At 45.0% G+C, this 17583-nt stretch overlaps 1 long non-coding RNA gene and 1 other non-coding gene across 2 annotated transcripts in view; both read right to left on the bottom strand.

Annotated features, from left to right (window-relative positions):
* The window catches only part of LOC124709147, a 377492-nt gene that overhangs the window by 237931 nt on the left and 121978 nt on the right, over positions 1-17583 (bottom strand). The gene's annotated exons all lie outside the window — the stretch shown is intronic.
* Positions 13057-13130, bottom strand: Trnas-aga. Its single transcript has one exon. It is a non-coding gene; the product is annotated as a tRNA-Ser (tRNA).

The following is a 17583-nucleotide window of genomic DNA, read 5'->3' on the forward strand; positions in this document are numbered from 1 at the left end:
TGTGATTACCTTTTGTGGTTTCATAGATCTTATCAGTTACCTGTCCATTCAGTGCCACCTTGGCAGCCACGAAAAGCCACATCGTTGCGCAAGCTATTACAGCATAGCCACCATGTTACGCAGCTGGAAAGTGATGGTCTAAAGTGAATTAAGATGGCGTGGACATTACATGTTTCCACTGGCCATTATTGCTTCCGATGCATCTGATTTACATGGCGTATTAAGTACAGTAGCAACTCTGTCGTGAGTGATTAATTTATGCATTACAGTCACACGATTATCACTGACACTACGATTGAACAATATGTCCCGAACTTTGAGCCGTATTGTTGAGGTATTTTAAATTTTTACACCGATATGGCGTTTTATCTACATCTACATTCATGCTCCGCAAACCACCATATGGTACGAGGAAGAGGCTACCCTGTATTACTATTATTCGTTTCTATTCCTGTTCCACTCGAAAATAGAACCAGACAAAAATGACTATATATATACGCCTCCATACGAGCCATAATTTTCGATATCTTCATGATATGTTGGTGGCATTAGGGTTGTCCTGCAGTTAGCTTCAAATGCCGGTTCTCTAATTATTCTCATCTATGTTCCTCCAAAAGAACGTCGCCCTCTCTCCACTGCTTCCCATTCGAATTCCCGAAGCATTCCGTAATGTTTGTTTGTTGTTCGAACTTACCGGTAACAAATCTAGCAGCCCCCCTCTGAATTTCCTCGATGTCTCTTTAATCCGACCTGGTGCGGATCTCAAACACTCAAAAATTACTCAACAATGGGTCATTTTGGTGTCCTACACGCGGTCTCCTTTACAGATGAACCACTCTTTCCTAAAATTCTCCCATTAAACCGAAATCGACACTTCGCCTTACCTACTACAATCCTTACATGCTCATTCCACTTCATAACGTTCCGTCTAGATATTTAATTGGCTTGACTGTGTCAATCAGCACACTACTAATACCGTATTCGAATATTATGAGTTTTTTTTCTTACTCATCTGCATCTCTAGGAATCTGTTTAGTAGATTTCTCATAAACCTTCTTGCTTGCATGACAATACCTACGAGGACTATCCTTTCGTGAAGTGGAAACCACAGTGAAAATAAAATATGTTTGCTTTGCAACAGTTACTACACTTTCTAGTTACTTCTCTACATGCTCTTCACACCGGCTTAGATTTTTAACGTAGCGTTGTGCCACTTTTCATAGAAAGGAGACGCTGCCCGTCCCGCCAGTTACCTACATTGGTCTGCAGGTCGTTGTCTGCGCCGGAACGTTGTCTTAATAGCCAGCGGATTGATGTGAACACAGATGAAAATCAGAGGAAGCTAATTCCAAGCTGTATGGCGGGTGATCAAACACTTCTTATCGAAAGCGCTGCAGGAGCGTCATTGCCCCTGAAGTGTGGAGCGAGAATTCTCATGCAGAAGGAAATGCGGTAAAGTGTCACAGAAGTCTTATGTGAATTGCATAAAACAGGCGATATCTCTCAGTAAGCATTCATACTTAGCGGGAGACACTATTGTTCTAGGCATCTTTACGTGCTCAATGTGCGCTCATAACTGAAAAGAGCGACGTGACGCGATCTGCGGGCATACCAGAGCCACTAGCCAACATATGTTTACAAAGTTTCATCGGATTTGTACAGTGGTTTCCATTTCGCGACCGATCGGACCTTAATAAATGAATAGCCTCGTACATCCCTAAACACGCTTGTAGAATTGCAAGCGTTGTTTCGGATACGCAAGTAACTACGCACTGACTGTTTACTCTCGTTTAAGAGCTGTAAAATTACGCAAAACGGGATCCAAAGAGAATAGCTCAATGTTCACGAACGGTCTAGCGATTCCGAACAGGCTCAAAGATGTTGTAGTACGAAGGTAAAACGACGGTTACACTTTACAGGATTATCAGAATACCGCTTACGTTTTCGAATATTTATATTAAGTTGTTAGCATTATTTTAAACCATGTTGACGGCATGTAAAATGAGACAAAGGACCATTAGTTATTTGCCAGAGTGGGATAGGATGGTGGATTAATGCGCTTGGTTTCGTAGTGCGAAATTATGCTAAATTGCAGTTGTTTCAAAGTAAATGCCTTTTTTGCATGCTGCTCATCGAAATTTTTATTTTTATTTATGCACCCAGACGCGTTTTGCGTTTTTTACAAGGCATCTTCAGTGGGTGTACTGAAATATTACATAATTTGTCCATTTTTACACACAGGTTATGGCTTCACAAATACGTTACAGATTTAAAAACACTTTTTTTTATGAAATGGAAAGATGCTTACACGTAACTTCTAATTCATTGCATCTAAGCAAACTACAATGAAATGAACACCCTTAGCTGCTTACAGGCGTTGACATACGTCAACGGGGACAGATGAAGATGTGTGCCCCGACCGGGATCTTCTGCTTACATGGCAGACGCTCTATCCATTTGAGCCACCGAGGACACAGAGGATAGCGCGACGGCAGGGATTTATCTCTGGCACGCCTCCCGCGAACCCCACATTCTCAACGTATTGTCCCGCACTACATTCGTAGTGGCCCCGGCCATTATACTCATTACTCGCGGCGCGTTGCCGATTCCCGTAAGAGTTCGGGCACTGTTTGTGCATTCGCACAGAAGAAGAAGATGGTCAAATGGCCGATGAGCCTTAACTGTCCGAAAGAACAGATACCATCTTAGTATATATCTAAGCAAACTGCTTTTTCTCATCTGGCAACCAGGTGGACATCTTACAGTTCACAAAGTGAAAGTGTCCACCTGGTTGCCAGATGAGAAAAAGCAGTTTGCTTAGGTGCAATGAATTAGAAGTTACCTGTAAGTACCTTTCCATTCCAAAAAAAACGTTAAGGAACTGTTTTTAAATGTGAAACCGTAACCATAATTAAGAAATTATGTAATATTTTAGGACACCCACTGAAGGTGCCTTGTAAAAAAGGCGAAACGCGTCTGTGCGCCTAAATAAAAATAAATATTTCGATGTGCAGCATGCAAAAATGGTATTTTCTTTGAAACAACTGCAATTTATATACAGCTGCTGCGAAAATGGCCACTACAAGAAACGTGAAAATATACTAGGTGTTTAATACCGAACTAATGAGTGTTATGATAATTGTTATACGAATTACGGTATAGCATTCTGATGGATAGGTAACTAAAAAATAGCAGTACCAGAAGGTTGCCTACTTCACGTTGGAAAATGACAGAAAACCTGAAGCCACTGAAGATGGGAATGAAACTGCTGCTAAGGAAAACTCAGACACATGAAGTATTGGAATGAGAACTTTATTTCAGCTACGTTTATCTGAACGACAGTCAATTGGCTACACCACTGCCCACCTCTTTCAGTTTTGAAGAACGGATACTCCAGTAACTAACCTGTATAATGTCCTTCCCTTCATTGATTCGTCGACCACATCCGTCTTCCTCTCTCGCATTTCTTCTGTTACACACTCCGTCCCTCATATCCGTCTCCATATTACACCAGCCGACAGACCTCCCCCTCCCCAGTTGCCCTGCCTTAGGAGACAGTATTGCCAGCACGTGACAAACTAATCCTAGCTCCATGTGTCGGCTCGCTCATTACAGCTTATTGCCTCTACTGCAATCTCAGTAACGCTTTAAACAGGCTGGGCAATAAACCAGCGTTCATTCTACACGTTTGCAAACATCTCCGTCGTTTGAAGCTCTAGGGCGAGGTTGTAATCTCTTCGCAAACAGATGCTACTTCGCATAAATTTCCGAAGTTGGTTACGTTAAGAGTAAAGTCTCCACGCTGCAGGATGTTATGAAGTTGCGACTCAGAGGGTTTGATCAGAGACGGGAAAACTCTATGCATGTGATTAATTACATGCGAAATACAAATAAGATGATACCAGTCCAACTCGTAAATGAGATAAACTGAGGAGTGCAATTATAGTGCAGCCCTGTGAACACGGTTGTTGGCACCATGAAAACATCACACTCAGCATGAGGATGTAGAAGAAAGAGTAATACGTGATTACCGAGAATGTTGATATAAACAACGCAGTTAATGAACACGGTAACTTCACTTAATTCGCCAAAGTGATACAGCGAAAAACATTGATGAAACATCATTGATCCACCTCCAGCTTGAGCTGTATCTCACCCATAATGCGAGTTAAACATCTCAGTGGGCTGCCGGTGCACTCAACAACTGCATCATTTTAAAAGAGGCAAAATCGTGATTACGAGCGCCAAGACAGCCACTATCTAGTTTCTATGCTGTTTGGTCCATTGAAAACGTGCAGCGTAATGTAGTGCTGCAAGTAATGGCCTTCGGGGAGGTGATCGCCTCGAAATGTCCTCGGCATGCTGCTCCCTTCGCAATGTTCATTCGGGAGCTGATTGAGGAGTACCTGCATTCTCTGAGAACACACATTCTTTCGGCTTTGAAATCCGTTATCATTGACAAAGGGAGACATTCACCTACAGCCCAAATCGTAGCGACACTTAGACTGTCTTAAAAGAGAGAGACCAGAAATCCAGTGCATTATTCGGTATTTCCAAGCCTATGCGACAGTATATTTTAGCCACTGGTTGACTTCAGACATTTTTTATTTTTTATTGCCTTTCTGGACGTGCCCTTACAGTCATCTCAACAATGGAAGATAGAACAGTGTGTTTCGACAGTTCAAAACATTCATTGGAGCCAAGCCGTACCCTGGCACGAAGTTTAGGCAAATCATGTGACGCCATGCGGGTGAGTTTTGTGTGTATTACAACGCTACGAAAGTGAAAAATCTCCAACCCGCCCAGGGATCGAAACCGGACTCCTTAGAGTAGCAATCTGTAGCACTGACCCTGCAGCTACCGAGGCTAACAAATTCAAACACTTGTGCACTAGTGGAAAATGGTTCAGGATCGAAGAGAGGGGATTTGCACCTGGCGCGAACGTATAACCTTTAACCCTGAACTTTTACAAAACTCCAGACTAGCGTAACGGCAGTGAAAAGTTTCAGACTTATCGAATAGGAATTCCAGACACGCTTCCCAGAGCAGGATTGGACGGCGTTCGTTTCCAATGGGGATCACTTCGTGAGGATAGAATGAATCCGTGCTTTTACGGACCTAGTGATAACTGTCATCCTATTTCCTATGTAAGATGTTTAATGATGAATAATTCACCTCTAAGAAATTATATTAAATTCAGTTTTCGTTCCACTGATCCAAAAATGAGACGATTCTCCTGGGTATGGAAAAGTCAGAAAACCAAAACAAAAAAAGTATATAAAACATCTGAATAAAATACTGATTACCCTGATCATTTGTCAGGAAACTGTCAAAATATGTGAATACATTACAGTGAAATGAAAATGCTAATATTTATAGAACTACTATCCTATCAGAATGAGACATAGATATGCACTTTTAATAAATTTATCAATGACAAAATACTAATCTTGATTTGTGGTCAAGTATTGTCAGACCTAAAATCCAACAGATATTCATCTACAGAGCAGAAGGAGTTGCTATCAGAAAGTCTATCACACTCTGTTTAAACTGGGCTTTATCTGAAACTAAGTTTATAATGGTTGCTGGCAATCTATTACAAAAGTATGTTGCTGAATATTGGACCCCTTTTTGGACCAAGTTATATGATTGTAGGTCTTTATGTAGATCGTTCTTATTCCTAGTGCTGATACTATGTTTGGAGCTATTGATTGGAAATAGAGATATATTACTTGCAGCAAATGTCATTAAGCAATAAATATACTGAGAAGCAGTGGTTAGAATACAAAGTACCTTGAACACGTGTCTACATGATGTTCTTGAATTTACACCATAAATGAGTCCTCGTTACACGATTTTGCACACTAAAACCTTTTATTCGGTTTGACGAGTTACCCCAGAATTTTATTCCATATGACATAATAGAATGAAAGTAAGCAAAGTATACAAGTTTTTTTTATATTTATATCTCCTACAACTGACATCATTCTCACTGCAAATACAGACTTGTTTAGACGCTTCAGCAATTGTGTGCCATGCACTTTCCAACCGCACTTATTACTGAGTTGTAATCCCAGAAATTTTTACACTGTAAATCTTTTCAATCTGCGTGTCTTCATATGTTATATACATGCTGGAAAGATATCTCTCACAGATTTTGAACTGCATATAGTGGGTCTTTTCAAAGTTTAATGGCAGTGAATTAGCTTTAAACCATTTATTAAAGCTAAAAGTATAATTATAAGAGATAAGCTATCAGAAATTACAGTTTATAACACAAGACGTAGGTGAAAAAAAGATTTTCTCGTAGCATTTACGGAGTTACGTGGCGCAGCAGTTAGCACAATGGACTCGGATTTGCCAGGACGACATTTCAAACCCGCGTCCGACCATCCTGATTTAGGTTTTCCATGTTATCCCTAAATCGCTTCAGCATATGCTGGGATGGTTCCTTTCAAAGGGTATGGTCGACTTCCTACCCCATCCTTTCCTAAACTGATGCGACCTATGGCCTCGCTGTTTGGTCCCCACCCTGAAATCAACCAACCAACCAATCGTATTATTTGGTCGTCGAGAACGAAGATCCAACATGTACACTGAAACAGTGTCTGAAGTAACTGAATTGAGATGAATAAAACAAATGGATTGTTAATGCACCATCAGAGCAAAAAGCAAGTTGAAATCATATAAATGAAAAGGAGAAATAATAAGCTATCGTTCGAATGGGTGCAAGACCATTTTGAAATTTACCACTGTATCTATTACCTTTTATGTAGGAAACTATTATTCTTCTGTTGAAGAGAAAGCCATCTGAAGATTTAAATCAAATGATATTTTCCTCCTGTGGCATATAATACTTTATTAGATTAAAGTTTTGGTTTTGTTAGGTGATGCAAAAAATTCGTACAGCTCGAACTTCCTATTTCATGTTGGAAATATTTTCTATTGAGCAACGAAAATTAATGTGGATGTAGTGGTAATATCCACGTGAAATCGCAAAAAGATCATAAATATTTATTGCTCCGGGATATTCTTTATACTCGATTTCTGAACGAGTTCGAAACAAGAGTAACTGCGCAAGACTAACGACAACCAGTTTTTGGATTTGCTGAGGAAATAATGATCTGCAAAAAATGTAAACAGGAAAAAATCTATTTGTAAACGGATGTAAGTTAAAACAGTGAACACAAAAACATAAGTAAGAATGAGTAGGAAGATGGTTAAGGATGAGTGGAAAGAGCACAGCGAGGAGGAATGGCGTGGGAGCAGGGAAGGGGGAAAAATGTGACTAAGAGCGAGTTAATTTTGATCGACGGGACAGAAACATAACCTGGTATAATACGCCCAATTGTGCCTGAAAATCCACGAATGATTGTAAAATATATAGTGGAGTAAGCAAAGATTTACAGGAAAAGTGTGCGTAAATTTTAGCTAACGATGGTGATGTGGACAAAATATGGACTACAGTGACTGCAAAAGTTGTATTATCATCAATTTAATGCAGTAAACAACGAATGGAAATATGTTCGGGCGTGAAGGGTCGAATTATCACAGGTAATGAGACATACAGCTTCGCTTATGACCCTTAAGTGAAGCGAGAAATTCCCGAATATGGTGATTTCAGTAATTAAACCTGAAGCTGGTTTCAGCAAGATCACCGTTCCAGTCGCTAGACTGCTATCCTCTTAATACCGGAATAGCTGTCGCATCTGACGTCATCGACGATGTGTCTGATATTTTACCCCACCAATCCGATTCTTTGCATCCTCCATTTCATCACACACGGTGAACAACAATGAACCATACCGTAATAAGTGCCCAGACATTGTGGAGTATCGAAGTTAGGTAAATGCCTGTGCACTTGAATGTTGCATTCGTATTTGGTCTTTCCGTGTACTTGTATAATGTTATACCTTTTCTGTCGTTTTAGACTGCATCAGAAGACGTGATGACTGACAGCCGTCCTTGAATTAACCATCTGCAAAACCAAATGCCTTATAGGTTCCCTCACTCACGAGGCTATTTCTCAACACTTGTAAATTTATTTTTACGTTATATGTGCCATGATGTTTGGAGAGGATATTAAATTCTCTGATTCTATGTTTGTCCTTAACCATAATGACTGACTTTGTATATCAGATTTGTTACACTTTATACCAGTTTCTTTACACATTTGTGTTTCAAAAAGATTGATTACCTTACACCTCTCCTTCATTCAACAGTTACACCACATTTCCATATCTTCATGTTTGAATACATCATATTTGTTTAATAGGAAACATGCTATCTCCACTTACATCACAGATTTCTCAGGAGCTACGCTACACTTTCAGCAATTCAAGTAAGGCATCTTTAATGCTGTTCTTCTAGTTATAAGGTGATGGAGATGGCGCCATCGTAAATTATTAGTTTCTCGACACAAGGACTTAGCTTTCAGGATAATAGGTAGTGTAGGCAGCAGATGACAAACATTTTTCCTGCCTAAATGATGCCTGTAGGACAGCTCTTAATGCCCCCACGGGGCTCGCCACTCTTTGGCGGGTCGCGATCGTGCTTGGCTAACACGGGGCCCCAGCCTTTGCAACATCTCTTCCCTTCCGTGCTATTGCTATTCTTTTATCACTTCCTTGGGGAACATGTCTGGCGTGTTATTGAAAATGTTCTGGATTGTTCATTGATGATGTAAGAACATTCTCACCACTGTTTCTCGTTCCCTTTTCTCTGCTTTGTTTACCATCTCCTATACTTCCTCCGCTTCAGCGTTTGAGTTTACTCTTTTTCTTCTTCCTCACTGCGCCTTCCAGAAGGCCGGCCCACGCATCTGATGCATAATTGGTGACTGTGTAACGCGTAATTCCCGGCCCTGTGTCAGCAGGTGGGGTTCGCATGTACCCCTGGTACAGGTGCTGCTTGGTCCGCCTGTCAGGTGTTCGGGAGTTATGACCTGAGGTGTGAACAGTCAATTAAAGTGGGTGCGTCCCCTTTTGATGGAAGCCTCACTTGGATGGACCACGCCATCGGAGACACAACCATGGGCGATTTTCTCACAATGAGCCAACCATCTTCACAATCAACAACCACAAAATGTTAACGGAATGAGGCTAACGATTCAAAGACCCATCCATCTGCACCATGGTGCCTCATGGTTTCATGTACTGAAGCCGGTCAGTCCTTCGCAACGGTAAATCCGTTTATTATTCAGAAAAGTATTGATGCAATTGCTGGCCCTGTGAAATCCTGCTCTCGTTTAGGAAATGGCACTTTGCTTTTGGAGACTACTTCTGATTCTGAAGCACAACATCTGCTTTCCGCTTCGCTTCTCCATGGCCGTCCTGTTCATGAAGAGGTCTATAGAACTCTGAATTCTTCCCATGGTGTTGTTTACACTAGGCTGCTCGACGGTCAGACTGAGGCTGAAATCCAAATATACCTCCCTGATCAGAGTGCCATTGGCGTCCATCGGGTGACGAAAGAGGTATTTTCCTCCTTAGTGCCCACATGTACTCTTTTCTCACCTTTGATAGAGTGGAGCCTCCGTCCAAGATCAAAGCAGGCTATGAAGTTATCACAGTCCGACCGTACATGCCGACCCCGATGCCTTGCCACCAGTGTCATTGTTTCAACGATACTTGAATGTCTTGTCGACAGTCAGTCAAACGTATAACCTGTTATAGCAACGGGTGCGAGGGTGATTTTCCGCCTCATTCATGCCGCTGTGTCAACTGCAATGGCAGCCATGCCACCTCCTCTCGAGATGGTCCCGTGTATCTCTTCTATTCAGGAGGTCTGGCTAAAAGAAAAACAAAAAATTCTTACCCACTCGCTCGCAAGTTATTGGCTAGCGTTCTACTGCCTGGCACTTATAGTACTGTTCTTGCTACGTCTCGCTCCATGATGAAACTGTCCACAGAGAAATGCGACCTCAGATTAAGCTCTGAGGTTGTGAAATCGCCCAGTTTGAAGGTAGCATCGCCGTCCCTCGTCCAGCTGTGGAATAAGCCATCAAACTCTCAAGGGGCGAAGTCACCAGTTACACAACCAGCTGGAAAGGACGGAAGGAGTACTGATGTGAAGACTTCCTACCTCCCTCCAGCCAACCAACATCTGAGTCTTCCTCAGCTAAATGGAAAAGAAGTCATACAGAGGCAAATGGTCTTCTCCTTCGGCGACTCGAAGATTATGTTCGACGGTGTTGCCATGTGATACCTCCACCCGGCCGACTTCCGTGTCGCTGGTGGGCACCATCAAACATTTTTCTGCGCTGGATTCCGCAGATCGACAACACAAGAAAGTCGATGCTTCTGTGGACCTCATGGAGCAGGATACTCCAGCTTCTGTGCCATGTAGCAGCGGGGCTTTGCAGTCTGACACTCGGCAGCTGCCGAGTTGGCACCCCTTCATTTTTTACTCATCGTGACTCTTCTCCAATGAAACGTTCGCGGCCTTCGATCCAATAAAGAGGATTAACGCCTGTTTTTAGAATCGCAGAGTCCCCTCGTACTCTTCCTTCAGGAAACAAAATTGTGTCCTCACGACCGCTTTGAGCTTTCGCATTTCTTCTTCCCAGTACATTTTGACGTCCCCCCCCCCTAGGTCGGCATCCCATCTCATGGCAGAGTCATGCTGCTCATACGGGTCGACGTACATAGTCAACTCACCCCATGGCTACCCGTCTTCAAGCTGTTGTAGTTCGCCTTTTCCTCCCTCACATGATGTTTTCCTTATGCACCATTTATATCCCTCCGTCGTTAGATGTCACCAGGGGAGACTTCCTCCAGTTTATTGGGCAGCTGCCTCACCCATTTCTGCTGCTCGATGACTTTAATGCACACGATCCCCTATGGTGTTCTCCCAGAATCTGTGAGAGAGGCGACCTCTTAGCTGACCTTCTTAATCAACTTAACCTCTTGTCCCTTAACACAGGAACACTCACATTCCTTCCTGACTCGTCGCACATTTGGACCTATCCTTCTGCACTGCCCAGCCTGCCGATCGTCTCGAGTGGTCTGTTGTTTCTGGCACCTACTCGAGCGACCATTTTCCGAGTGCTATCCGTTTGCTGACTCCTACCATACCTGCGTTCACACCCAAATAGCAGCTTACTAAGGCCGACTGGAGGCTTTACTCCTGCCTGGAGACCTTCGACGAAACGTTATCCTTAGCCGCTGCAGAACATTTCAATCCCTGCTATTACTCTTTACAACACCTTGTCCCTTGGCGGATGGAGGCATGCCGTGACACAGTCCGCGCGTGGAGACGTGCTCTCTGCGTTATTAACCGTCATCCTACGATGGCAAACTACATTCATTATAAACACGTGCGTGCACGTTATTCGGGATAGCAAAAAAGCTAGGTGGGTTGCATTCACAAGTTCTTTTAACAGTTCCACTCCCTTCTCTGTCGTGTTGGCCAACTTCCAACTGCTCTCTGGGACCAAGATCCAGTCCACAGTTTTCGGTCTGACAGTACCAGACGATGTCGTCAGCTATCTCAAACACTTCGGGCAGCCATTTTGCAGAAATTTCGAGCTCTTCCCGCTATCATCCTGCCTTCCTCCATTGGAAATGAGTGGAGGAGGCTCCGGTGATATCCTTCTATTCTCAGAATTGTGAGTGCTACAATGCCGCCTTTACTATGAGGGAGCTAGATCACGCTCTCACTTCATCCCCATCCTCCTTCCCAGAGCCAGACACTGTTCACAGTCAGGTGTTGCAGCACCTTTCCCTAGAGGGTAAGCACTTTCTGCTCAATATATGCATCTGCTCAGAGGGCACGTTTCCCAGATGTTGGCGTGAAACCCCTGTCATACCCATATCTAAGCCCGGTTCAGACAAACACCTTCCTTCTAGTTACCGCCCCACCTCTCTCACCAGCTGTGGATGCAGGGTGATGGAGCGTGTGATTCATAACCAGCTGGCATGGTGGTTCGAGTCTCGCAATCTACTAAACACTGCAAAGTGTGGATTTCGAATGAACCGTTCTCCTGTTGACCATCTCGTCACCTCGACGACCCTTGTCATCAATGGTTTTCTGCGGAAATCCCACACTGTGGCCGTGTTTTCCGATTCGGAGAAAGCCTACGACACCTCCTGGAGGACTGGTATCGTCCATGCACTCTACGCTTGCGGCTTAAGCGGCCGCCTTCCCAGTTTCCTTGAGGATTTTTAACAGACTCAGTTTTCAAGGTCCATGTGGATTCTGCCTTGTCGGACACCTTTATGAAGGAAGATGGTGTGCCTTAGAGTTCTGTCCTGTGCGTCGTCCTCTTTGCCATCGCCATTAACCCTGTAATAGCCTGTCTCCCACCGGGCATCTCCGGCTCCCTTCTCGTTGACGATTTTGCCGTCTATTGGAGTTCTCCACGGACCTGTCTCATCGAATGACCTCTTCAGCGATGTGTAGATCGTCTTTAGTAATGGAGCATCGACACTGGCTTTCGTTTATCCATTGACAAAACCGTTTGTATACATTTCTGGCGGCGCAGTTGGTTTCTGCCACCATCTTTACATCTTGTGCTTGTTGCTCTTCCATCGTTGAAACTACGAAATTCCTAGGGATTATGCTCAATAGGAAACTCTCTTGGTCTTCCTATGTGTCATACCTGGCAGCCCGCTGTACAAGGTCCTCTAATGACCTACGAGTCCTCAATGGTACTTCCTGTGGTGCAGATCGAATCATCCTCCTCTGTTTGTACATATCCCCTGTCCTTTCGAAACTAGACTATGGGTGAAACTTCCTGGCAGATTAAAACTGTGTGCACCGACCGAGACTCGAACTCGGGACCTTTTCCTTTCGCGGGCAAGTGCTCTACCATCTGAGCTACCGAAGCACGACTCACGCCCGGTCTCACAGCTTTACTTCTGCCAGTATCTCGTCTCCTACCTTCCAAATTTTACAGAAGCTCTTCTGCGAAACTTGCAGAACTAGCACTCCTGAAAGAAAAGATACTGCGGAGACATGGCTTAGCCACAGCCTGGGGGATGTTTTCAGAATGAGAATTTCACTCTGCAGCGGAGTGTGCGCTGATATGAAACTTCCTGGAAGATTAAAACTGTGTGCACCGACCGAGACTCGAACTCGGGACCTTTGCCTTTCTCGGGCAAGTGCTCTACCATCTGAGCTACCGAAGCACGACTCACGCCCGGTCTCACAGCTTTACTTCTGCCAGTATCTCGTCTCCTACCTTCCAAACTTTACAGAAGCTCTCCTGCGAACCTTGCAGAACTAGCACTCCTGAAAGAAAGGATACTGCGGAGATAGGAGACGAGATACTGGCAGAAGTAAAGCTGTGAGACCGGCCGTGAGTCGTCTTTCGGTAGCTCAGATGGTAGAGCACTTGCCCACGAAAGGCAAAGGTCCCGAGTTCGAGTCTCGGTCGGTGCACACAGTTTTAATCTTCCAGGAAGTTTCATATCAGCGCACACTCCGCTGCAGAGTGAAAGTCTCATTCTAGACTATGGGTGCTTTGTTTTTGCACCTGCACGTCTGTCCTTCTTACGTCTTCTCAATACTCCGTTTGGCCACTGATGCCTTTCACACTAGCCCAGTTGAGAGTCTGTATTCAGAAGCTGCTGAACCACCGGTGTCCTACCACCGTGGCTTTCTCCTCCTATGCATGCTGTTTGTCTGCCATGCGTGGCCACCCATCTTATGCCTCATTTTTCGATGATTCCTTTGATCACCAGCATGGGGCACGTCCCTCTGTTTTCTTACCTCCCGGAGTTCGCTTTCGGCTCTTTCTCCGGCAGCTTAACTTCTCGCTCCCTGCAACTTTATCGGTGGGTGTGAACCCTTCACCACCTTGACTTCGTGCGGCGGTCCGTGTTCACCTTGGTCTTCATTCGATTCACATGGACATTACTCCAGCCACGCTCTATCACCTTCAGTTTCACGACCATCGTACGGAATTTCGCAGTAGTACCTTTGTGTACACTGATGGCTCTCGGACTGCCCGTGGCGTGGGGTGTGCCTTCGTCACTGGCACCGACGTTTTTCGGTATCGGCTTCCGGCACACTGCTCAGCAGAGTTCTTCTCCCTGTATTAAGCCACGCAGTACATCCGGTGACACAGGCTTTTCAATTGTGTTATCTGCTCAGATACTCTCAGCGCCCTTCAAAGCCTCTGTGCAACGGGTCCAGGAAGACTGTCACTTGCTCACTGTTGACGGAGGCATTGTACTGTCTGTGGGTCTCTGGTCATGCCGGTCTGACTGGAAACCAGGTTGCTGACGCTGCTGCCAAGCCTGCAGTCCTTGTACTTCAGCCCACTAGTTCTTATATTCCCTCCGATGATATCTGTGTTGCCCTCTGTCAGGAGGTGGTGTCGCTTTGCCATCGCTACTGGTGCTCCCTTCATGGGAATAAGCTCCAGATTATTAAGGTTGTCCAGCGGCTTAGACGACCTCGTATCGGCCCTCCCGCCGGGGGTTGTGTATAGGGCACTGCCTTTTAAGAAATCGTCAATTCATAAGTGGCGCTCCCCCACCACTTTGTACACATTGTGCCTAAGTTTTAACTGTCCACCATTTCATGACAGATTGCCCATTTTTTAACCGTTTACGTTCCCGCTTGGGTTTACCGTTTGAGTTACAGGCCGTTTTAGCGAACGACGCGCGGGCTGTCGATCACGTTTTACTTTTTATCCGTCGTAGCAATATGGCGAAGGCAATTTAAATTTCAGTTCTGGACATCCGTTACTTTATGGTATATTTTATAGATATTTCTCTAAGTCCCTGTTTTTAGCTGTCTTCTCTTACGCCGATTGGGACTGACGTGTAGCCGTTTTCTCCTTTTTTTGTCTTCGTGTTCTATAGTTTTGACATGGGCGCGTATGACCCTGATTATTGCTTTTGCGCTAAAAAACAAAGCAAACAGACAAACAACCCGATTTTAATGACCTTTGAGGTCATGTAACATGTTGTTTGCGGTTAATGTTATAGTTCAGTTGTGTTACTTTCGGCCTACCCCCTTCTACTTCGAAGTCACATTGAATTATTAATAGGTCGAATTCAGATTATAGTGTAAATAGTACTGTAATCAACAAAAATCGACACGAAAATCTTTGGAAGAGGCTTATGCCCAGGAGTAGATGTCTAGATGGTGAAGAAGAAGAATAAGGAAAGGAGAAGATTCAGTGTCCTGAGGCCAGAAACCGGGTTCATAATCTTCTATGAACACTCACATACAGTTTCAAAAGGAGTAGTGGGCTTACTTCATCTTTAGTAGTTCATGTGTGATCAAATTTTGTAGACTAGTAATCGTTTCATTTCCGTATTTCCCAGTGTCGACGTTTCTTCCCCGTGCATAGCTGCAGTTTAAATATTGTTTTCCTGGATCTTTACTGTTATTACCGTTAGTAGGTTTGGGATATAGCAGGTTTATTCTCTTTACCTAAAGGCCTTTTGCTTTCTGTAAACTTTGCTATTGCAGTTTGCTAATTCTTGTCTGTTCCTTCTGCATCTAAGTTATGATAATTTGATCCACCTTTCCAACGGTCTCTTGTTGAAAATTAACATTTAACTATCCATCAGATCGACCATCTGCATTGCTCAGTGCCTTAGTAGCCTTATGTACACTCCTGGAAATTGAAATAAGAACACCGTGAATTCATTGTCCCAGGAAGGGGAAACTTTATTGACACATTCCTGGGGTCAGATACATCACATGATCACACTGACAGAACCACAGGCACATAGACACAGGCAACAGAGCATGCACAATGTCGGCACTAGTACAGTGTATATGCACCTTTCGCAGCAATGCAGGCTGCTATTCTCCCATGGAGACGATCGTAGAGATGCTGGATGTAGTCCTGTGGAACGGCTTGCCATGCCATTTTCACCTGGCGCCTCAGTTGGACCAGCGTTCGTGCTGGACGTGCAGACCGCGTGAGACGACGCTTCATCCAGTCCCAAACATGCTCAATGGGGGACAGATCCGGAGATCTTGCTGGCCAGGGTAGTTGACTTACACCTTCTAGAGCACGTTGGGTGGCACGGGATACATGCGGAAGTGCATTGTCCTGTTGGAACAGCAAGTTCCCTTGCCGGTCTAGGAATGGTAGAACGATGGGTTCGATGACGGTTTGGATGTACCGTGCACTATTCAGTGTCCCCTCGACGGTCACCAGCGGTGTACGGCCAGTGTAGGAGATCGCTCCCCACACCATGATGCCGGGTGTTGGCCCTGTGTGCCTCGGTCGTATGCAGTCCTGATTGTGGCGCTCACCTGCACGGCGCCAATCACGCATACGACCATCATTGGCACCAAGGCAGAAGCGACTCTCATCGCTGAAGACGACACGTCTCCATTCGTCCCTCCATTCACGCCTGTCGCGACACCACTGGAGGCGGGCTGCACGATGTTGGGGCGTGAGCGGAAGACGGCCTAACGGTGTGCGGGACAGTAGCCCAGCTTCATGGAGACGGTTGCGAATGGTCCTCACCGATACCCCAGGAGCAACAGTGTCCCTAATTTGCTGGGAAGTGGCGGTGCGGTCCCCTACGGCACTGCGTAGGAGCCTACGGTCTTGGCGTGCGTCCGTGCGTCACTGCGGTCCGGTCCCAGGTCGACGGGCACGTGCACCTTCCGCCGACCACTGGCGACAACACCGATGTACTGTGGAGACCTCACGCCCCACGTGTTGAGCAATTCGGCGGTACGTCCACCCGGCCTCCCGCATGCCCACTATACGCCCTCGCTCAAAGTCCGTCAACTGCACATACGGTTCACGTCCACGCTGTCGCGGCATGCTACCAGTGTTAAAGACTGCGATGGAGCTCCGTATGCCACGGCAAACTGGCTGACACTGACGGCGGCGGTGCACAAATGCTGCGCAGCTAGCGCCATTCGACGGCCAACACCGCGGTTCCTGGTGTGTCCGCTGTGCCGTGCGTGTGATCATTGCTTGTACAGCCCTCTCGCAGTGTCCGGAGCAAGTATGGTGGGTCTGACACACCGGTGTCAATGTGTTCTTTTTTCCATTTCCAGGAGTGTATGTTATTGTTGTGGTCTTCAGTCCAGAGACTGATTTGATGCAGCTCTCCATGCTACTCTATCCTTTGCAAGCCCGTTCATCTCCGAATAGCTAATGTAACTTACATCCTTCCGAATCTGCTTAATGTATTCATCTCTTGTTCTCCCTTTACGATTTTTACCCTCCACGCTTCCCTCCAATACTAAATGGGTGATCCCTTGATGCCTCGGAACCTGCCCTATCAGTCGATCCCTTTGACAAGTCAAGTTGCGCCACAGGTTCCTCTTCTCCCCAATTCAATTCAGTACCTACTCATTAGTTAGTGAGCTGCCTATCTAATCTTCAGCATTGTTCTGTAGCAACATATTTCGAAAGCTTCTATCTCTTCTTGTCGAAACTACTTACCGACCGTGTTTCACTTCCATTCATGGCTACACTCCCTAGAAGTACTTTCAGAAAAGACTTCCTGACACTTAAATCTATACTCGATGTTAACAAATTTTTCCTCTTCAGCAACGCTTTCCTTGCCATTGCTAGTCTACATTTTATATCATCTCTACTTCGACCATCATCAGTTATTTTGCTCCCCAAATAGCAAAACTCATCTA

The sequence above is a fragment of the Schistocerca piceifrons genome, chromosome 7 (assembly GCF_021461385.2).
Source record: "Schistocerca piceifrons isolate TAMUIC-IGC-003096 chromosome 7, iqSchPice1.1, whole genome shotgun sequence".
Taxonomy (NCBI): Eukaryota; Metazoa; Arthropoda; class Insecta; order Orthoptera; family Acrididae; genus Schistocerca; species Schistocerca piceifrons.